Below are 18,307 nucleotides of genomic sequence, written 5' to 3'. Positions count from 1 at the left end.
TTTGAAACTGAACAGGGGCGCCTGGGTGGCTCAGTTGGTTAAGCGTCTGCTTTCCGCTCAGGTCATGATCCCAGCGTCCTGGGATCAAGCCCCCCACACATTGGGCTCACTGCTCAGCAGGGAGCCAGTCTCCCTCTCCCTCTGCCTGCCTGTCTGCCTGCTTGTGATCTCTCTCTCTCTCTCTGTCAAACAAGTAAATAAAATCTTTGAAAAAAAAAGAAAAGAAACTGAACAGATCTTAAAAGTTACTCAAGTCAGTCTCCTGAAAAGTGCAAGAAATCCTTATGTGTGTCAAACCACTATATTTGCATTTTTATTATCATATTATACAATTTGAATTGTAAAATTCAAATAAGCATTTTAGGAATCCCCAAATATGAATGTGTTATTGCATTCCAAGAACAGATAAGAGTAAAAAACATAAGGTTTTTTTTTTTGGTGAAATAAATCAGGATTTATTGTTTTTATTTGCAATTAAAATGTCAAATGAAAGAATTCACATGGCAGGGAGTGAGTTGAAGAAAACACAGGTGCCTAATTCATGAGCTACAAAAACAGTATAAAGGTGACCATCTGGGGAGAGCTGGCTGACTTAATTTTCCTATGAGCTTACCTTCTGCTCCATATTTTTCTTCCAAACTCCACATTCTGACCTTGAAAATGCATTCACAGGTTTTGCTACATCTATTTCCTTCTAAACATAAATGCAGGTAGACTTAATTATGTAAAGGATATGAATAAAACAAAGGACAGAGTGTGTTGTTGTTTATTTAATCTCAGTTTTCTGATTTTTTAAAAGGTTTTGTTTCTGGTGATGGCACCTTGTCAGCTTTTCAGCCATTCAATAAATTCCTGCACTTTCCATGATGCACCTGCAAGGGCTGACAGGCACAGTTCTAAGAATAAATACTTCTTTGCGAACTGGTGGTTCTCAAGAAAGCCCAGAAGGTAGACCTCTGAGCATGTCAAGGGGAGGAGATGGGAACCTCACACTGTAATCCTGATGTGATACAGTGGATCACCATGAACACTCACAGGAAGGATGACAAAGCTAAACAGCTGAGGGTTTCCTGACTTGTCACAAAATACCGATGGCCTAAGTATCCTGAGGTTGTCAGGATTTCTGAAGGAGGCATCACACTTTTCTGCCATGGTGAATTAATATGCTGAGCAGAAAAACATTTTTTTACATTGGTTCTCTTTTTATATCTCAGTCTGAATACTAGAAATGATACTAGTCACGCTAAAAAAAAAAGTACTTATTTTCAAGTACTTGTTGCCATATCTTTTCTAAAACTAGTCTTTTGCTCTATCCTGCACTTTTTTTCAAAAAAAAATCTGTAACTATCATTTCTTCAATATCCCTACTTCATGCTCTAATCATTCCCATTATTCTCAACACGATGCACTATTTGGTATCTGTGCTTCTGAAACTTCTTTCAGGGTCAAAGCCTTAACTTGTACGTGGTTGTCCCCACAGCATCTTAAAGCTCGTGAAGTGCTAAGCTAAACTCATCAGCTTTATAGACCAATATGTTTCCCTTTTGGCTTTTCCCTTTCCCTATTTTCACCACCTACTAGCCAATAAGGCATGCCCACTATCATCTCCTCCTTCTTTTCCGTTCCCATAATTCCTCCGCAGGTTCAGGTTTGGTCATCCAGATCACAACGATAATACAGACCAAAATTGTCAAACTGTTCCAAAGAATAATAGAGTTCCTTGAATAAAGAGTTCCATGATGTGCCTAGCCCATATGACTTGGAGATTCACAAAGCATGTCATAGGCTACCTTAGAGACATCTTTAAATTTGTTTAATCCAGTGCTTTGGAAACCTGGCATCTCCTCATTTGTTTTACCGTGGAACTTTTTTCAAGGGGCATCCAATAAAATCTCCCAGAGTCATGTTTGTAAAACACTGATCTTCTCCATACATTTCAATCTTGCAACCAACTTTTATATTAGTTAATAAATACACAGCTCAGATCATTTCACTTCCTGGCTTAAAATTTTCAAACATTCTTGATTATCCATCAAACAAAGCTAAGCACCCCTATCTAACTGCAACCTGTGTTTCTTCTTATCTTTCATGACTTCGTTCATTTGTGTAGTTTCCCAGATGTCAGGCTTAGGATCTATAGTATGACAACTGACCATCTTCAGATCAAATACATGTGCTTCATCACATAAATGCATACCATCCCTTAGCAATGAATCAACCTTTCACACACAACTATGGTACTCCTTAAAGACTTCATGGTTTCCTGATGCTCTCCAAATTTAAATCAAAGTCTACTTTGTTGAAGAAAAATAGATTTACTTTCTTTTCTCCATGATTTGAAAAACTCTGCTCCAGATAATTAAAGCTACCTGTGCTGAATATTTTTAGCAAATTAATTTGTCACATTGCATGGTTTTTCTGAAATAAATGTGGTATGTGGTGCTTAGCATAATTAAGTCAGCTGGGGGAATTGGGGAGTAGATATGAAATAATCATTATCTGTGATCGCTTCATTTTTTCACCAGTGTCAAAATACATATTTTTGTCCAATTTAAAAGAAAAAGAAGTGTCAATTGAAAATATTTCCAAATGATAACAAATTTAGGGTTATAATTTTAACTGAAATGGTACTTGTTTAAGAAATATTTAATTGTGCTTCTGCTTTGGGTCAAGTACTGTAGTAGGCAAAAAGAAGTCAACAAGATGGACAGAACTGTTATCACAACATACAATTCTTACCATTCTTACAGGCACAGGAGTTTTAAGTATGTTGAGTATTCTATCTTCCTCCAGCTACTCTATGATTTTTCTACCCTTTGAAAGCAAAAGTTCTCCAAAAACTCCTTCATTCTGTCTCTAAAATATCTGTTCCCATCCTCTGTTGTACCTATTCCAATGAAGCTTTCACCTGCTATTCCAACAAGTTGTCAGGAGCACCAATGACCTCCACACACACTAGACACGATGGTCAATTCCCAAATGACATCTTACCTCACCTGTTGGTATTTCACACAGATAATCCTTGCCGTCTTCTTAAAAGACATTTACTTGGCCTCTGATCACCACTCTCTTTTGGTTTTCCTCTCTAGTTCGTGCTTCCTCATCTTCTCGACCTTTAAATGTTGGAATTGCCCAGAGCTGAGTCAACAGTCTTCATCTTTCCATGCTCCAGATGCCTTAAATACCATCTATATGTTAATAACCCCCCTATTTATATCTCCATCCTGGACTTTTCCCTTGAGTTCCAGAATTTTATATACAGTTGCCAACACAAACTCTTCATTGTGTGTCCAATAGATAACTCAACATGTCCAAATTTATATTCCTCCTGGAATAACCCCTTCCTTCTGCTCTTCTGTAGTCTTCCCAATCTCAGTAAATTGGGCTCACTTTTTCCAGATACTCAGGTCAGAGGCCTGATCATCATCCCCTGCTTTGTTTCTCTCATACACTATATTCAATCTTTCATCAAATCCTGTGGGCTAAATGTTCCGAATGTATCCAGAGGTTGACCACCTATCACTGCTTTCCCTATTAACTCCCCAAGTCCCAAACACCATCATCTCTGATCTGGATTTTTTAAATTACTTTCTAACTAATCTCCCTGGAGACTTTTTACCCTCTGTGGTCAACATAGCAGAAAGCCCATTCAAACTAAAATCCCTCCTGTGGTTTTAATATCTTAGGAGCGAAAACCGAAACCCTTAAAATAGCAAGCCTCAGCCTCAGCCAGTCCGTGGGCACAGTGGCCTCCCTCCAGTGCTTGGCTCATCTCCACGAAAACTTCCATGCCCTCTTCCAGGAGGCAGCCAACGTAGCGGGGCCCTCAGCAGCCACAGTTGTGGGGACTGGACTCTGTGGGGCCCTCCCTCCCGCAACCTCCCCAGCAGCACGGAAAGGAGCTGGGTACTGACCTTTTGCTGAGTTGGCTGGGCTAGACCCAGTCAGTCCCCAGGCTGTGACCACGGGTCTGCACCTCAAACAAGGGGGCACCACCACGGCCATGCCCAGACCTTGGGAATGGGATCTCTTAAGTGGAGCGAACCCCATCTGAGGCTTGAGGAAAGGAGTTCCTAGGCCCACCAGCTTTGTGGAGGGCTGGTCCTGGGGTCCCCTAGAATCACTGGTGGACACCCAGCTCCCAGCCCAGACCCCACATCCTGAATCGGCCTGTGCCGCCCAGCACCATCTTGTTGCTGGTCCTGGGGCTGCTGTACCTTCAGCCCCTGGTGCTCCTTTGAACCATCTGTGAGACCAGAAGCCGCACCATGCCCCTTTTCCCTGCACCATGCCCAGCCCACCCAGTGGTAACTGTAATAACTAAAACGACATCCCTTCTAAAAAAAAAAAGTCCCTCTCTGACTTCATCTCCTACCCTTTCCCTTGTTCACTCTGCTCTAATCACATGGGCCTCATTGCGGTCCCACAATACTTTTAGAACATTCACCCCTCAAGGCATTTACCCTTGCTCTTTCCTCTGACTGGTTCACTTTTCCCTACTTAACCTCAGGGCCAATGCCTCATTCACTTACAGATTCTCTTTAAAAACATCTAATGCACGAGGACCTCCCTGGTCCCCTATGTAAATGAGCCACCCCCACTTCCTTGGCTCTCTCATCCCCCTAAGCTTGCTTCCTGGTTCCTCCCACTACTTGTAATTAAATGAAGTACTATGTATTTACTGGTTTACTTAGGTCTCGCCTACCCTCCCCACCCCAACCGCACTGGAATATAAACTTCACGAGAGTTCAGACGGTCTGTTGTGTTTGCTACTGCATTCCCAGGGCCTAGGCCAGGGGTTGGGTCATCGCAGGCACTCAAAAACTACTTGTTGAGTGAACGATTGAGTAACGTTACAAAAGGGCATTATAAGGTGCTGTGGAAGAATTAAACAGGGATCTAAACTAGGCTGAGAGAACAAGAAAAGATTTCTTGCAGAATCTGAAACCTGAACGTGGACAAATAGAGGAGTTTGCCAGGAAAAGGGGAAGAAGAGGTTGGGAAGAGCTTTCCCACAAAGACAACAGCATTTCCAAGACCTTGAGTTTATCTGTTCATTCAACAACTATTTATTAAACACCTGCAATGTACCAGACTGTGTTCCAGGCATTTGGGACCTAAGGAGTAAAAGGGAGAGGTCATACACAAATAAATATTTGGCATATGCTCAATTAATAAAATTAAGAACATATAAAACATATTAAGAAGGTTGGACAATGGGAAATCACTGAAGAGTTTAATGCAAGCGATGACATGACCAGATTAATATCTCGAAAATCAAAACCAAACATAAGTCTCACCCCCCAGTTCCTGGCTTGTTTAATATTTAACCCACAATATCTTCCTTTCAGGTTCCCCAGTAATTTCTAATATAAGCCTATAACATCAGATAAAGTGAAAATGTAAGTGAATACATAAAAATGGTCTTATAAATTTAAGTTTTCAAATTCTTCAGAACTTTAATATAATTGAATATGTCATTTAAAAAAACCTTTCAACATTCTTTTTTCATATTTTTCAATAATGTTTTTCAAATGTACCTATTAATTTTTCAGTGTCAGGTTATCTCCTTATAGTTTCCATTCTTTTAAAATACATTTTTAAAGTAATTATAAATATGCTTATTTTATAGTCTCTTTCTGATTTTTTCCACATCAAGTTGTTTTCGTTTTATAGATATACCTTCTCTATGAATTTCTGTTCCCTCTGCCGGAAATGCAGGGTTCATTTACTCACTGATCTGTTATGAATACTGACTCAGTCCAAGGTTCTAGCTCCTTCTCATAGATTTCTAATGTTTAATTGTGAGCCCGCCTTTGGCAGGGATTATTTATTTGTTCTATGAGAAACCAGCGTAGCTAGATGTTTCTTAAGAGTACTGTCTTTCATTTTACTTCTTTTGTTTGTTCTAGCCTAGCAATCATTTTATGTAAATTTCTTGAGAGAACATTTCCTGAACCAACTCTGTGGCATATATTTAGATTCCAAGCTAATTAATGAAGTTTAAGGTATGCGTATAAAGCATATCTAACACCTCACCCCTAGTTCCTGCTTTGCCCCCAACCATGGGGCTAATTTCTAAGTCTGGAACCACTTGACATGTCTTTCTTCCCCCTCCCTCAACTTCTACCAAGATGTCATTCCAGCCTTCACTTCCCTTTTCATTTCTGGCACCTGGAGATTATGCTTTCTCACTTGCAATCTAAGCTATAGATAGTTTTTTCAATTGTTAGATTTTATCTGGCACATCTTGATGTTTGTAATGGGAGAGGTTCTGTGTTAGCTCAGTCTACCATATTACAGAGTCACTCAAATTAGTCTCTAAATTGGATTTTAATATGAAATATGAGTAACAACGTAAAGACAGTCTGCCTAACCAGATAGTTGCTCAGATGTGCAAATCAGTACCGAAAATTAACTAAGCTGTAAAAATGCTTTCAAAGCCTGTCTTCCCAACTGGGAACACAATTCCTTACTCAAGTAGGTTAGTAGGAATTACAGCTCACAAAGATTGAGTTAACCTGGCAAAACAGTAGTAACAAAGGGTACAGACACTCCTCCAAGCAGAGAGGGGGAGTGAGCACAGGAAAATACTCACAGGCTTTTTTCCACAAACTTTTACTGGGAACTCATAAGAAAGAATGGACCAAGACAGGACAAGAAGTGAAGACACATTACAACAGGAAGATGGTGAAAGAAAAAATCTCTACCACAAGGGGGAGGGAGGAAGCAGGAAACTCCTAGTCCCAGGATCCTATGCCAATACTATTAGAAATTTCCTACCTCGAGAGAAGGTGCAGTGAACTCCTACATAAGACCTTCCAAGGATGAAAGCATAGTTTTTAGTCTCTAGACCAAAGAGAGGCAGGATCACTGAGAAAGCCCCATCCTTGAGACTCCGGCACAGGGCCTTCCTGAGACTGAGGCTGGGCCAGGACAATAGAGAAAGCCCTGTGTCCCCCGGGCCAGACTAATATCAAGTAACAAGCAACAACAATCTACCCTTGGGGGAAGGCAGAGAGCAAGGAGAGAGAACCAGCTGGGACACAGGTAAACAAGCAAGACTGAAAGCTGAGGGGAAAGACCCTCAAATGGTTAAACTGAAGATAAATATAAAAGATATGTTCTCTCCTCTATTTTTCTAATGCTCTAAAAGCAGAGGTCAGCAAGCATTTTCTGTAAAGAGTCAGACAGTAAATAGTGTGGGCTTTCCAGACCAAATGGTCTGTCGCAACTCCTCGACTCTCAATGCCTTTGTAGCTGGAGAACAGCCGTGCACAGTATGTAAATGAATGGTCATGGCTGTGTTCCAATCAAACTTTACTTATGGACACTGAAATTTGAATTTAATAGAATTTTCTTCTGTCAAAATATTCTTCTCTGGAGTTTTCTAACCATTTAAAAACGTAAAAAAAAAAAATCTTAGCTCACAGACTAAATTTGATTTGGGGGCTATGGCTTGCGACCCCTGGTTTGTAGCAATGAAGTACGGGTTTCTGGCATAGGTACAACTAGCACAAAAATGGGAAGAAGCAATTTGAAGTGTATTGTTTGAAGGACAACCGTGCTAAATTAAAGACATATACTATCAACCCTAGGGCTACCACCACAGACAAAAAAAGAAAGATAATAGTAAGATAAGCAAAGGCCTACATCAATAATAGAGCAGGAAAGTATTATTTGAATATAAAACAATTGATTAGTTAGAGCTCCTTCATATTTGGAAAACACGCAATTTACAAATAGAAAATCTCCACTTGGAAAATATCCCGGAGAAACTTTTAAGAAAAGAATAATTAAATATATTTTCTTTTCAAGCTCTGAAAATAATGGAGACCAATGCAAGAGAAGCAGCTTTGAAAACTTGTTAGTACATGTAAAGCAGAGATTTCTAAACCCAGAGAGGGGAGAAAATGAAAGTAAGCAGGAAATTAGACATACCTTAATGTGTATCTACGCACAGCAAATCTTGCCTGTAGCTAATTTGTTCAACTACTTAAGACAGAGGACTGCTGAGGCCAAGGTCATGTGATGATTGCCACACTGTCTTAGCTTAGATGGCTATAACCAAATACCATCGACTAGGTGGCTTAAAAAAACAGGCATTTATTTCTCACAGTTCTGGAGGCTGGGAGGTTCACAGTGCCCGCTGATTCCCTGATCCCGTTCCTTCAGCTCACTTCCTGGCTTGCAGCTTCTGCCTTCTGCATGTGTATACTCACCTGGTGAGAGAGTATTCTGGTCTCTTCTTAGAAGGGCATTAATCTCAACATGGGGCCCCCACCTTCATGACCTCACCTGAATCTAATTACCTCCCAAAAGTCCAAATATATCATTTTGGGGGTCGGGACTTCAACATATAAATGGGAAGGGGAGAGACACGTTCAGTCCAGAACATATGCCCATCTTAATATTCTGCTATTCACAGTTATCATTTGAATGCCAAATTGGCAATACTGGGAACGTGGGTGACATCAGAAGAAATGAATGTCTACATGATCCAGAATATTTCATTTATCCAGAGGCACGTATCTGTCAACCTCAACTAGCTACAGTAGGTCTGAGAAGCTGGAGTGATGCAGAATTTCCCTTTGGGCCATCCAAGTAAGTATCTCATCATTCCTTCAGTAATGTGCATTAAGTTTTACTGCCTTATTTATCTTCCACAATTCCTTCACAAAAATTCCCTTTTCTAGAGAACAAACACTGTTTCTAGAGAACAAAGAAAGAAAGTAAATGAATCCTATACTTTTAGGTTAAAAATTAGTAAGTTTGGGGCCTAAAGGAGTAAACTTCAGTTATCTGTAAGTTTTACTTAGGTGGAACATCTCCTCCACACTTAATGCTAGACAAATGCAGCGTTACTTGGGCCACTGAAATCCGTATGAAAACCTCAACGCATGTATTTTAATAATAATGGGTAAGCAGAGTGTGTTTAATAATAATGGGTAAGCAGAGTATGTCTTCAAGACATTGAAAGCTAATTTTGAACAAAATTATCTCTGTGTGCCTGAAATTTGAGTTCTGCCACATTCCCAAATCCCTCTCACTAATCCCACTTAGAGGCAAAGACTGTAAGGAAAGGGGATTCGGGATGCTATTATCACTCCCTTATGAGAGCCTGTGAAAATTCTAGGTCTATAAAGAAGTTTTGGCTGTGCAGTACAGAGCACTGAAAGGTATCTGAATGCCACAGTCATTATCTTTTGGTTCACCGGCACAGCATGGGAAGGAACAGAATATTGCTAGTACTTTCTTGTGACTCTACCTACAGGGATTCTCTCTTCGGTACTAAGAAATTAATAATAAGCACAACCATTTATTAAACCTGCTTTTTTAGAATAATTGTGGTAGACTCTTAAAAATACATCACTTAAATTAATCTTTAGCAACATTAGTATACATTCCTTTTGTAAGCATTGGACAAAGTCATTTCTCTCAGCATAACATGCATTCCTGGTGTGCCTTCCGTCTGTCTGTCTGTCTGTCTTTTGAAGACTTTGCAAGCACCTCTGCATCCTTTGTCCCTTACTAGTTCAAATTCCTCAAAGCTTGCTACAGTCCCCATCACAGACCTATGCACTTGCCCTCTGGGTAGCATAGTGATTAAGCTGAAGGCCTCAGGAATCAACCAGCCTGAGCCTCAATCACTTTATTTAGCCTCTTTATGCCTCAATTCCCACATCTTCAAAATACTAATAGCATCGGCCTCGAAGTCTTGTTTCGAGGACTAATTGAAATGAAACACGAAGAGATCTAAGCAAAATGCCTGGCTATATAGTAGTATATGTAATGTAATGCAGTGTAATGTAGTAAATGCTCAATGCGTGAGCCATTGTTATAATAGTTAAACTCTCTTACCATAAACTATCTGCTTAATGTCTATCTTCCCTAGACTGCAAGCTCTACCTCTGGCCCTTGACTTGGTACCAGGCACAAAGCAGACTCATTCACTTTTCCTTGAATGGCTAAGAGAGGGAAGAATTGAAGGAATGAATCACCATACAAAGTGTCATTATTCCTGTATTAAGAATGAAAGAAAGAAAGTGTGAACAGAATAAGAAATATCTTAAGCTTCCACAGATAGTAAGTGGCAGAACTGCAATTCAAATCCCCATCTGTCAAAACCTGAAGCTGGTACACTTTTCATTTATTGCACTGGGAAAAACGCATGCCCTGGGGAGAAGAGGTGGAGAATAATCAATCAGGATTGAGCACTTATATGGACCTAGCAGTGTTTTGAGCACTTGCGTATGTTTTTCCAGTTCATTTTTAGAGCAACCTCAAGAGGTAGAGAGATATTATTTTCAATTTTACAGATGAAAACTAAAATACAGAGAAGGTAGCAACAGGCCAAGTTGACATAGCAAGGGCGAGGGAGGAATAGGTATGACTTGAACCCAGCCATCTGGATCCGGAGCTCTTACTCCTGACTGGCATATATATGCCTCTCCCTGTTCTGTGATGCTTAACAATGAAATAGCACTACAAAGGAGTAAAAAAAAAAAAAAAAAAAAAAAGTTGCTCTTGGCTATATTTTCCCCAGTCAACAATTTAGTACACTTTTGATAGCTGCATACAAATAAAATAAAATAAAAACAATGAACATCTACATAAACTCTAATCCCTATCCTAAACTTTTACTGAATCCTAAAGTCGCTCTGTAGCTTTTCTAATCTGTTATTCAACTTTTGCCTGTACATTTCCAGTAATCCAGTAGTAAGATGTTCACTAATTCCTGGAAGGCACCCATTTGAATTTTGAGCTGAATAAATGTATAAAATTTTTTTCCTAAGTAAAAATCTGTCATCTTGTGTCATCTGCTCACCTACCTAGTCTTACTCCCTTCACATGCAACATGTGAAGACCAACCAGTAATTTATTCAGCACATATCTGAGCACTTTATCTTTCAGGCACTGTGATAGGTAATGCGAACACAAACATGAATGTAAATAACCTAATTTTGTTAGGATGACAGCAGTGTAAAAAAAAAAAAGTCAGTCTTGTGTGCTAAGTACTCCAATAGAATTATGGGGAAAAAAAGTGTTATTCAAGCATCAAGAAAAAAGTGATTTGGGGAGAGTGGGTTGGCAAATGAAGCATGTATACAGGAAACTTTTGGTTTTGACCTCCAGGCATCTCTAAATGCATCTTGCTTCTAGAGAATACCAAAATAAATAGTCTCTGCTTCTTAGTATAGCCTGAAGACAAGAAATATTATCTGTCTCTGCCCCTGGGAGTAGGGTGGGAGTATAGAACTTCCACAACTCAAGGAAGAAATAATTATCATTGTTGAGTGGTTACTAGGATGACCTGTTCTAAGTACTTCATACATATCAGCTCATATAATGTATGTTTGTGAAGTCAGTGCTATTTTTGTCATTTGCCATTTTACAGATAAGAAAATAGAGATTCAAAAGTGTCTAGGAACTTTGGAAGTTGCAGAGCTGGTAAATGGAAAAGCTAGGATTCAAAACCAGGGAGGCTGACTCCGGAATGCATCTTTGCCATTTAATACACCTCTATTCCAGCCCAGGACTGAATCATGATGACGGGGCCTCTCTGAGGTTTTCAAGGTGGCTGAGTGGAGTCGGTGGGGCAGTATTCACTGGACAGTATGACCAAGAGCAGTAAATAGCGAGGGCTGGCTCCTTTTACCTGGTGAATGAATGAATGAATACTTTATTCATTGCCCCTAAATTCTGTCTCTTATGCTGTAACCTGCCATTCAAGCCAGGTATAATTTTAGAATACTGATATAGTTTCTTTAATCATTTGCAACCCCACCTAGTTCTATATCATCTATTCATATCTTCCACGACTCTCATCCAAAATATCAGTAACCACGGTGAGTAGGACAGAGAACCAAACTGCCTTGGAGTAGTGTTTCAACCACTAGAAATCCAAGAGTATGATCATCCATTTCACATATTTCTACATTTTCCACAAGGCTTCTCTAAAAGTTAGGATGTCATAAGCATAGTATGGATAGCACACCCCTGAAATTTGACAAGATCTATTCTTAGTGATCTCATGTAGGCTCTGTGTGATCACCACTTTCTTTTATAAATAAGCACCAAAATCCCATTCTTCTATTGATATTCTTAGATTTTTCTGTCAGCAAGGAAAAACAAATAGATTGAACTACAGTTTCCTAAAACACTTTTCTCACCTTTTTGGAATCAAGGATATTTGCCTATCAGCAATTACTGCTCTTCTCCAATTTTCCTCAAAAGATCACTTTCAAGAGTCTCTCAGCCATATTTTCCCAATTCCCTCATTACTATTAAATAAACTCAGCTGGGATTTAATGGTTTTCTCCCCCATCTAAACTGGGGGATTAACTTGTATTGCTGTTTTGTGATTCCCTTCATTCTAGCCTTTTTTGGTTAAAGATAATTCTTTCATAGAAAAAAAAAACAGATTTTATACTGAAATATCATAACTATCACCACACTGGCCAAGTAAACAAAAATAGCAGAACTAGTTGGACTTGAAATAGCTACGGTGTTTCTAGGAGAAATTGCCATCAGTTTAAAGAAGGAGCTACAGTTTTCTGTCCAAGAAAAATAACTATCTGAGTATAACTTATCAAGTAAGTCTTAATTCAACACAATTTTTTTCAAGTAGTGTTTGGGCATATTTATTTTTTTATTAGACCAGTCTTCAAATTCAGCTAGCACCTAATGTTAGTAAAAATCATAAAACAACTTGTCTACCACCTAGCCCAGAAGTAAATCATTGATGTAATCAATATGACTTTTAAAGTGTGTTCCCACTTGCCAACACAGAGTGATTTCAAATTAAATCCATTTTAACTTGCTTATCAGGACACAGCTTCATCATTCATCCATTTGTAGTTTAAAAAAAAAAGGGGGAATGAAGCAGCGTAGCTTATTTGTGTGTGTGTGTGTGTGTGTGTGTGTGTGTGTGTGTGTGGAGGAAATTCTGCTAGACCCCTCCACACACAAACACACATACGCGCACACACACACACACACACACACACAAAACAACTTTTTTTAAAAACCTTTTCAATTGTATTTTGGCATTAGCTTGCATGGTTCAAATAACAAGTTAAAATAGCAGGTGGATGTGAACGATGAAAGTAGGCCATGATATCAACAGCAGCACGTCACACCCTTTCTTGGCCCTGGAGAGCATGCCACTTTTAGGAGTCTGCTACACATACACAGACACACAGAAGCAAAGTGATAAAATGAGGTAGCCACCTGTTTCACATTATTATGGGTTGGAAGGCTTTTTTTGTTTTAAGCACTACAAATGTGTCCATGAGAGGTAGTTGAGCTAAGTCAATATCATTCATTCATTCAATCAGCAAATATTAGGAGTGTGCCAACTCTGTGCCAGACAATGGGTTGAGCTCTAACTAAACAAGTCCAGCACCTTGATCTGATGAAGGCTGTATCCTAATAGAGTGATATCAAGACTAAGATAAGAATTCTCTCCAAGAGGTATTGGCTTTGCACCTGTAATAGCATCCCTAATACCCAGTATACAGCTTCCCATTTGATACTATTCACTCAATGTTTCCTTTTCCTTACTAGTCCTAGTTAAGCCCTAGTTGTGATCCCCGAGGAAGCACTCCAAAAGCAAAAACACTAATTTCATAAATGACTGGAGCACACCAAATATATCTCAGGGCTTGAACAGCTAGTGCACCAAACTAGAAGGTATACACCAGATTTATTTTTCTTTTTCTGGAAGCTCTATCATTAACGCTTTGATTTCTTTTCAATTTTAAAACTGTACATATAACTCCCATTAAATGCAAAAATACCTTTTTTTAATAATCAAAAGATTTCTAAAATTTGGGTCCTTCGTATTGCAACTTTTCATTATCAAAGAAAAAGAGAAGATGGCTGTGGCATGATTCTGACTCCTGGAAAATGTTCTGTAACTATATAGTGTGGAATGAAAGACACAAATATTGATTTGTCAAAAAAACTCAATAAAAAAATATATTTTTTAATGTGTAGTGAAGCTCACAGAAAACATGAGAAATTAAGCAAGCACTTAATGTTTGTAGACGAAAACATACCTGGCTGCTGCTGTGAGAAGGTTTTAGGACAAGAGCCATAAGACAGAGTCAATCCCTCTTTTCCTTCCTCCCCCATCTGACCATCAGGGCATACATGTGTGAAACAACAGAAGAACTAACTTAATTTTTGTTTTCCTTCTTCCTCAATCGCTCCTCATGTTAAAAGAAATAGAAAGGAGAGAGAGGAGGGACAAGCCCCTTTGGACTGTGAGCAAAAGCAATTTTCAGGCAAATACAGATTTTATAAAAACTGGCGAATACAGTTGATTAGAAAGCTATAGGCTGCCCAAGGCCTGAATTGGGAGATACATAAAGTAATAAACTCTGCATGCCTTGAAAAGTGAAGAGAAAAGAAAGAAAAATTTTATTGTATCACAAATTCCATGAAAAGTGTGGCACCCATGGGATTTTCATTTGCATTCAATTTTGCACCCATGTTTTTTTTCCATAAAGTTATAATCCACAAAATAAAAGCTATTGTTTTCATATTAGAATTCTTTTTTTTTTAAGATTTTGTTTATTTATTTGACAGAGAGAGACACAGCGAGAGAGGGAACACAAGCAGGGGGAGTGGGAGAGGGAGAAGCAGGCTGAGGGTTGTGGGTTATTGTTAAGCTGTTATATTAGAATTCTTAAAGGACTAAAAGTTTTATTTTATTAAAAGGGAAAACACAGCAATATTGAAAACAATAAGATATTGTTTAATCAATATCTTAGATTACTACTCTTATCAGAAACCAAGAAATCAAGATTTCTATTTATACTTGTGTGACTTATCCAAGTTGCATCTAACTCACAGAAACATTAGATGACTGATACCAATGTTTGATTTTACATAGGCACCTAATATAGATTGTAAAATATTGATCATGTCATCAACAAAGTCTCAAATGTTTAAAATGATACAATTTTAATTACTCCTAGAAATTGTTTTATTTATCCATATTTTCCAAGACCTGGTTTTGTGTTAGTTTATAAGCCTTGATTTAAAAAAAAAAAAAAGCAATTCTGATTAAAGTTACAGAGAACTAAAATTTTGAAGAATTTGGTTGTATTATCTTTTCTGACCTTGAGATGGAAAGTGAAGGAGAGTTGGAGCTACTGTATTTAAGCGCGTAAATCCATGAAGTCTTGAATGTAGTGAAGTATTCCTATGTCCTTTGTTATGAAAGTGTTAAGTATCATGGATTGCATCCTGCTTTGTTCTCTTGAGTTTAGCTGAAGGTCATTCCCTGTTTTAGAGATTATAGTCGGGGCAAACTAACCTCTGGTGTAGGGAAGAATTGCTATATCATTTTAAATTCTGGCGGAGAAGACTCCACACTAATCTCCTTATCAGCCTCTTCCCTCTGCCACAAGGGTAAATTACAGGTACTACTTTCTACAACACTGTCTAATATAAAATATTAGACTAAAAATGACTATATCTCATATTATGACCACTTGGGTTCAACATGTAGATTTATGCATAGTGACATGTAAATTACAGTGCTCAGTATGTCTTTGAAAATCTAATTATATGATATTTTATCCTAGCAATAAGAAGAAAAAACTGATCTATCGATTTTCTTGGTATACTTAAAACCAAATTTCTATCCTAGGATGCATATTTGGAGTGTTACTATTTCTTGGTAATTTTTCTTTTCGATCATTTGTTTGTATTAACGGGATGGTAGCCAAGTTGCACACATACAAGTTACTTTTATGTGTATTCCTCCCTTTATCCAGAATGCTGTTCCTAAAAGTTGTATTAATACATCAGAACTCAGTTTAAATTTTGCTTTCTCATGGACCATTCCTTGACCAATACCATTTAAATAGGTCCTTCCCCATTCTTTTCCATCCTCACAACACTTTTATTGTCTTCATAGTACTTCATGTTTTCAACCAATCTGAAATCCTCATCATAACTTACATCATCTGACCCCTGGCCACCAACTTCACACATTCACTTTTCATCACTCTTCCCTGTGTTCTCGTTTTCACGTGGACCTTCCTTGATGTTCCCAGGATGCATAGGTGACACCCTTCTCTAGAGGGCATTCCCCCAGATATATATATATATAAAATCTTGTGTGTCTATACATATATGTACACATATATATGATATATACATTCAGGGAATGAATATTTATTGAATGAGTGAATTATTTGTGTATATATGTGTGCATATGTGTGTGTATGGATTAACCTCTCTCTCCCCATGGGCTCTAACTGCCACGGAGACTAGAATTATGTCTGTTTAGTTCACCACTCTGTTTAGCCAGTTAGCCTTTCCACAGTAGGGTCTGGCTTAGACCAGGCACTCAATGAATAAGTGAAGAATCCAGACAACTGGGACCAGAGTGAACAGGGGCCTGCTCCGGCCATAGCCATCGAGAGACCTGCACGGGGTTAATATGAAGCCTTAATGGCAGGTGGAAAAGAGTTTGGAATAAGCACAGAGCAGTGAAAACCTTAAGTCCCTCTGTTCATCTTTTCAGGGCCCAGCCTGATCCTGACAAAGGCTCCCTTCCCAAACAAGATCCAAGAAGCTGGTGCAGACTTCTGAGCTTATTACTTTCAGATAATATCTTCTGAATTCTGGGAGGAGTAAATCTTAATTCCAATCCACAGGTTTGATTTCTTTGCTTAAAACCTTTGCCCTTAAGATTCTAGATAAATCGGTTTATGGTGCCAAAGGGCATCAAACAAGAAGATTTAAATTTTAGCACAAAATCTCCCACTAACTAGTAGAGTAACCTTGAAAATACTTATAGCTTCTTCAACGTTTTTCATTTGAAAAGGAAAGATGCTAGAAAAAATCAAATTATGGATTTATGCATTCAGGTTTGCTGAGATGCCTTTGGGAGGCTTTGTCAAGCATCTTCTTTCCTTCTTCTTTGCCTATTTGCCCCAACCCCTCTTGGTTACTAATCACAGCTTCTGTGAGCTATGGTTACTGACAGGACTCTGTCAAGCACATAGGGGGAAAGAAAGGTTAAGAACCACTGGCCTGTGTTCTTCCTGCCATCTTTCCCAGAGCCAAAATGTCGTGAATCTATGTACTGGACCTTGGTTCACGACTGACTCCCTATCTTTTAACATTGCTTAAATTACTGCAGTCCTTAGTTCACATTAATTTTTGATCTTCTCCTGTGAGTCAGGAACTACGGCAGGCACTGAGAATATGAAAATGAATTTAGAAATGGTCTCTTCCCTCAAGGGGCACCATTCAATAAGGAGATAGATGCAACAGCATGTGAGAAATGCTTTGATGGGGCCAAATCAGTGGGGGTGACCTCTGGGCACAACAAAGGGCACCCAAACAACATGGGAGAAGGCCTAATCTGGAAAATCTATCAGTAGATGACCCAGAAACTGAGTTCTAATTTCAACTAATTGAATTATAGACTGTTAAAGTTGCACAGTGTCAGAATCATCTAATCCAAATTCCTTACAGAGCACAGAGGAAAACTGATGCCCAAAGATACTAACCAAGCCATACAAAGTGAGTGTCACAGTTGTAAGCAGATAGGACCCAGATATGTATTATCGGGCTGCCTTTTTAAACAGACTTGTATTTTTTTTGTAGGAACATTTTCAGAACCCTTTCTTCCATTGATTTAGAGATGCAATTAATCAATTAATTAATCATGTTTTAATAAGGTAGAGGGAAAAATATTTACACACACTGACTTCATGTACAGCAATGGTGTCAATAACTCATCATCCATAAATTACAGACTTTGCAGTTAGCTGCTGGTTAATTTATTCAGTTACATCCAGTCTCATTTTGCCTCTTGAGCTACTTACTAAATGGGCCTAATCACACTGGAAAGGACAGGTACAGTCTGGCTGCAAACAAGAACAAACTTTAAGAACATATTTACGTCTGATTGCACTTCCTCTCCACAACTGAGTCAGGAATCTCAGGGCTAAAGTAAAATCCAAAAAGTGAAATATTTTTGGTAGTCCTAATATATAAAATTGCTCAGGTAGGCAATTTTCTTGGAGTTTGTTTTTTCTCCCAATGTAGTCATTTTACTTGGGATATTTAAAGGCTGATTTAGTCATGGGACAATATAAGAGCTCATTACATTAAAACAGAAATTCGTGGGAAATCCATAATTTCTAATAGCTTGCCATCTGTTTGGCTCTTAGTGGCAATGGATTTATCCTGCTTAGTGTAGATGATGATACTGGGGTGAAATCATGGATTATACCTGGATTTCTGAGCTCTTTACTGTTATTAATTTAGTAGC

At 38.6% G+C, this 18,307-nt stretch overlaps 1 protein-coding gene across 2 annotated transcripts in view; it reads right to left on the bottom strand.

Moving 5' to 3' along the window:
• Window positions 1-18,307, bottom strand: part of LIN7A (lin-7 homolog A, crumbs cell polarity complex component) — a 122,554-nt gene that overhangs the window by 102,175 nt on the left and 2,072 nt on the right. The window contains exon 1 of one of the 2 annotated variants that reach the window (XM_027595585.2): window positions 2,992-3,010. The exons of the other annotated variant lie outside the window; for it this stretch is intronic. The gene's annotated coding sequence lies outside the window, so the exon portion shown is untranslated. Of the gene's footprint in view, window positions 1-2,991; window positions 3,011-18,307 lie in introns of those variants that run through there. 2 annotated transcript variants of the gene reach the window in all.

Source organism: Zalophus californianus, chromosome 9 (assembly GCF_009762305.2).
Source record: "Zalophus californianus isolate mZalCal1 chromosome 9, mZalCal1.pri.v2, whole genome shotgun sequence".
NCBI classification, from domain to species: domain Eukaryota; kingdom Metazoa; phylum Chordata; class Mammalia; order Carnivora; family Otariidae; genus Zalophus; species Zalophus californianus.
Note: the sequence above shows the minus strand (reverse complement) of the source record. Positions and strands in the feature narration are given on the sequence as shown.